This window comes from Epinephelus lanceolatus, chromosome 13, assembly GCF_041903045.1.
Source record: "Epinephelus lanceolatus isolate andai-2023 chromosome 13, ASM4190304v1, whole genome shotgun sequence".
Taxonomy (NCBI): Eukaryota; Metazoa; Chordata; class Actinopteri; order Perciformes; family Serranidae; genus Epinephelus; species Epinephelus lanceolatus.
This window is the reverse complement of record NC_135746.1, coordinates 40352851-40358311: the sequence shown is the minus strand read 5'-3', so window position 1 is coordinate 40358311 and position 5461 is coordinate 40352851. Positions and strand designations below refer to the sequence as shown.

Genomic DNA, 5461 nt, shown 5'->3' with positions numbered 1-5461 from the left:
TTTCAATACACTTTTCAATTCACTGTAGATACATACATTGGTTAGACACACATAATATACAAGTTATAGTTCAACTCAACAAGTGTAAGTTTACAAACTTGCCTTTTAAACCACAGACTGCATATAAAGATGGACAACACATCTCCAATTCCTCCCACTGTACAAACTTGATGTGAACATATCCTGGATATGGCTGCTGCCATCTTGTGCTGATGACGTCATTTGGAGCCAGAGTCTGCGCAGTAGCGATCTCCGTGGTATTAAGTTCTCCCCCAATCACCTGTCAGACCGATTGTGAGCAGCGACACTGAATGCAAGCATACCGACTGTCACACATAGCTGTCAGTCATGTAGTCAATCATGTAGTCAAATCGTTGTTGTTGTTATAGCATCCAATAACTAATTCAAACCAAACTTATAAAGAAAAACAAAACAAAAAACAAAACAAAAACATTTTAACACATCAGCATAAGAAGAACTACCCAAAATGATAAAAATTCAATAAAATTTTTTTAGATGTGTACTTTGAGCTTTTAGTTTGGCCCATGTCTTATTCACTAATGTGGACGAGTAGTTATAACTGCAGCTATGTGACCAGCCGTCTAGCTACATGTCAGTCCTTGATCACTCCACTTTGCTTCTTGGCCCCAAAGTATAGTTCCCGATGAAATTTCTAAATTCGCAATTATCCAGCTATGAAGTATTAGGTTAAAAGAGAGGTGGTTGAGGTTAGGGTAAGGGTAATGAGAAGGCTACATCGCCTTACTTATGCTATGCTAAGTTAACCATTAGCTAATGTTAGCTATGAAATATATCAGAAAAGAGATGGTTAAGGTTTGGGTAAGGGTAATGAGGAGGCTACATCTCGTTACTTTTGCAAATGTTAACTTAGCAATTAGCTAATATTTGCTATAAAGCATTATGTTAAAATAGAGGTGGTTAAGGGTAGGGTAAGGGTAATGAGAAGACCATATATTGTTACTTATGCTAATGCTAAGTTAGCAATTAACTAATATTAGGTATGAGTAGTGATTGCCAAATGAAGCCTCATGAAACATTTAAATGTTCGAAGCACACTGAATTACTATTCAGTGAGCCTCTCTCTTTACACCCAGAGTTTCTCTCACTTTCATTTGGCCATCACTAGGTGTAGGGTATTTTGTTAAAAGAGAGGTGGTTAAGGTAAGGATAATGTAATGGGAGGGCTACATCTGGTTACTTGAGAAGACCACATATTGTTACTTATGCTAATGCTAAGTTAGAAATTAGCTAATATATTAGCTGTTAATATATATGTTAACTGTATTAAATTAAAAGAGAGGTGTTTATAGGTAGGGTAAGGTTAGCTGGAAGGCTACATCTTAGTACTTATGCTAATCCTAGGTAAGCGATTCACAAACCTTATTTTAAAGAGATTTATGTTTTCATGTACTACATTTGGTCGAAATTCTCTACATTGTAGCATTTTAGTAGAGTTTAGATAGCTGTCTCATTGGTGGGTTTGTCTTGTACAAGTGGTGGGCATGATTTGTAGGGGCGAGTTGTGTACACTACCAACAGAATGTTTCTGCAGCTGTACGTGTCTCAAGGTGGAGGCCAGATATTTTGGGTTCAATTTTGAGGCGCTGTCATGTCATCCATCTTTATGTACAGTCTTTTTTTAAACAAAATTATCATACTAAGCCAAAGTTGTTAAACCAAATTGTATGTTCTATATACAGTCAGCTTAACCTGGACATACAGAATGCACAACACCCAATTATGTGGTTTGAATCTGTTTGGACCTCAAGCCTCTCCTTGAAGCTATACAGTGACAGTTCAGTATTGTGTTTTACTTATTTTGCACTTCCAATGCAAATAAGAAATTATCTGCTTTACCTTTAAGGGAAAAAAGCATCCAAATGTATACGTCAGCTAGATTTACATATTACTCCCTGGAGCAGGATTTGATCCAAGATGAGACAACCCAGGTCAAAACATCGTTTTTTCATGTACTGGTCAAATTTTGAGAATTTGGATGAATTTGCTTCATAACATGTCTTCTTTCAGACTAGTGGAAATTAAAAGTCCAAAATACTCATTTAGGTATTTATGTCACCTAAATGTGTATTTTGTTTCTGGAAATATATTCACAAAGCACATATTTAATTAGACAATGCCACATTTGCATATTTGAACAAACAAACAAACAAACAAAAGAAAATCAGAAAACTTTTTTTTTTGAAAGCAATTAAAAAAATAATTGTCTCAATGTAAGAAATAAACTGTGGAAATTTCATGATGATATCTACAAGTTAAAATCATTATCCCAGTGTCTTATTTTGGGAATTTTACAACACATATCTTTTTAGGTCATTTTTTCAAAATGAGTTTTTGGTCATACTCTGAGCCAAAAATCTCACAGTAGCACTTAAATACACCGAACCTCTCAGTTTTATTCCTATTTATAATCTGAAGGGTTCTACAGAGGGGTTTGTTCATATATAATTTATATCCTGATTTATAGAACATTTTATTCCTATGACAGGTAGTGACAGTGTTTTCTGATTTATGGAGTGATCAAAAAGACCTGTCCAAACATCCCTCTGTAAAAACCTCAAAATTTTGAACTTGGCTTTATCCAGTGTTCAGATTTTGTGTTATGGAAATGTCTGGAAATCAATGCATATTTAATTAGTTAATATATTCCCAACAAATTGCTATTGTGTATTTAAACATATAATTTCAGAAAACTTGTAATATTGAAAATAATTGTCTTAATGTAATCAACTGGGAAAGTTTCATGGTGATATCTGGTAGTTTAGCTTTTTCCCAGTTCTATCAAATGAATAAATATTAGCAAAACATCAGTTTTCTATCTAATGAGCCTTGGATGACAGCCCAGTTTGTGGCCATTCATCTATCCCTTTGTAACTGTTTAGTAACTAGCTAACACAAAGTTGACTCTTACCAACCTGATCTCACAGAAATATGTGAAATGACCACGACCTCTTAACGCCGCATTCCGTGGTGGCAGCAAGTAATGGGTTAAAATTACCTGCCGGTACCATGGAAACAATGCTAATGTAAAATCAATTAGGGTCCTTTGTCATGGTGGACACACAAATTCCCTGATTCAACAACGTCACGTCAACGTCGTTTTCCTCAATGATATCTTTAACATTTCTGTATACACACAAAAACACCAAAGTGTCCTTGATATTAAAACTGCAAATATATTCCTCTGTTATAATTTCCCCTCAATAATAATAATAATAATAATATGACAGTTTGACTGTACTACTAGATATTGGATATATTCAGTAGATTTACTTTTTTACGACCCTATTTGACAACTCTACAACCGGAAGAACTACCACTGTACACTGTGGACTTTAAGGGGATGGTAAACACATTTGTGAAATCAGATTTTACATATCTAATTTCTAAATGGGTGAAAATTAATTGTATCCATATTTTATCCATATCTGACAGCACCCCCAGTTGTTGACTCCACTCACATGATAGCTGAGGTCAAGAGCTCTCTATAACAGTTGGTCCCATGTCTGTACCCCCTTTAGTTGCTGAATTATAAGCCTTCAAACATGCACTGAGGTCAAGGTTCAAAGGTCAGTATATTAAAGCAGGAGCCATATAGAATCTTCATACTGACATATGTTACTCTCCCTGTCACTCTCTCTATGACAAAGTTTTGATTTTCTCATTTTTTGGATGCAAGCCATGCCAGGTCTAGTTTCAGAGAAGTGTATCCAGTGTATAAAATTATTTTTTATTTGTTTTTTTTTTGTCTTTTTTTTTACTGTAAATAGTTAGTAAAATGAGTCATCCTCAGACAATACAATACTACTAAAAAGTAAAATCAATAATAACAATAATGAAATAAGCAAAAATAGTATTAAAATATATTGAAATTTTAAAATCTATTCACAGAGTGGAATGATAGCCTAATAGTCTACAAATGGTATATAAAACATAAAATGAAACTGTAAGGAAATATGGTCTGCGCTATGGACAAGGAAATGAAGTGTATGAAATATATGATGGTGACAAGAGCAACAATGTCCGCTGATAAATAATTAAATTATTTAACAGTGGAAGCTGAATGCAATGCACAAACTTAAGTCCAGTTTGATGAAATAATATGAAAGTGACAAGTGCAGTGATTGAATGAGGGATGTGAAATGTAAAGTCCAGTTTGATCATCCTGTCTTTATTCAGGTTGCGGCAGACCGGCCGCAATTTGAAATGGCATGAAGCCCACGTAGTCGAATGTGCCACATCCGCCCACAGCACAATGCTCTTATAGCCCTATGTTATCAAAAGCTGGCAAAATACATTTATTTCATTTTATTTTATTTCGTGTTTTTGTGTGTATACAGGAATGTTAAAGATATCATTGAGGAAAATGACGTTGACGTGACGTTGGTTGTTGAACCAGGGAATTTGTGTGTCCACCACGTCAAAGGATCCTAACTGACTTTACATTGGCATTGTTTCCATGGTACCAGCACAGAATTTTAACCCATTATGTGCCACCACCACAGAATGCTGTGTTAAGAGGTCGTGGTCATTTCATGTATTTCTGTGAGATCAGGTTGACTCTAACAGTTGTAGGCTACAAGTGGAGCTGCATACATGTAAGTTGCTGTTGAGTTGCTGTTTCCGTCTCCCCAATCTGAAATGTAGAGATGATCAAGCATTTAGAACATCAGCAGACTAGACTCACAAACTTACAAAATATATTTTATGCTTATATGTGGCACAAAACTGATTTGTTGCTATTCTAGGGCACTTTCATGCCTGCGTTGTGAAAGGTCAAGTGTGTAGGATTAAGGGGGATATATTGGCAGAAATGGAATATCATATAATAAGTATCTTTAGTGAAAAATAAGAAACATGTTTTTGTTGCCTCAGAACAAGCCATTCATATCTACGTAGGGAGCGGGTCCTTATCTATGGACCACAAGCCCGTTTTTATTCCAAAGTCATCAAACACCGCCACTTTGTCAGTGAACCACACATAACACCTGTCACAGATTTACAGATACAAGTCATTCTGTATTTATTTAAGTATTGTGTTTTACGAGTTACACAACTTTACATTTTTTTGTGAATAATACTTTGAGACTGCTTTAACCCCATACTTATGTTGGCATTCCGCAGTTTGGAGACTTCAGACCTTGAGAATGCAAACTTTATTTGTTTGGTGAATCTAACAGTACACTGAAAGGACAAGAAACTACTTTTGTACTACTTACTTAATGTGTGTTATACCCCTTCTCCGCCAAAATTAGGACATTCATGCAGGCTATAGATGCCTTTCCCATTGACAGTAGACTAGAGCCAAGTACATGGCTCTGCATAAAACAAGAATACCTTTATGTTTTTTTTACTGACATCGACGTTTTGACTGTCGACGTCATGAACAGGCCGGAAAACAGGTTAGTAAATGGTTGAAAGC

General features: G+C 35.4%; 1 protein-coding gene across 1 annotated transcript in view; it reads right to left on the bottom strand.

Moving 5' to 3' along the window:
* Positions 1–4501: 4501 nt before the first annotated feature.
* The window catches only part of adgrf3b (adhesion G protein-coupled receptor F3b), a 48997-nt gene continuing 48037 nt past the window's right edge, over positions 4502–5461 (bottom strand). The window contains exon 19 of the mRNA XM_033648422.2: positions 4502–4675. The gene's annotated coding sequence lies outside the window, so the exon portion shown is untranslated. The remainder of the gene's footprint in view (positions 4676–5461) is intronic.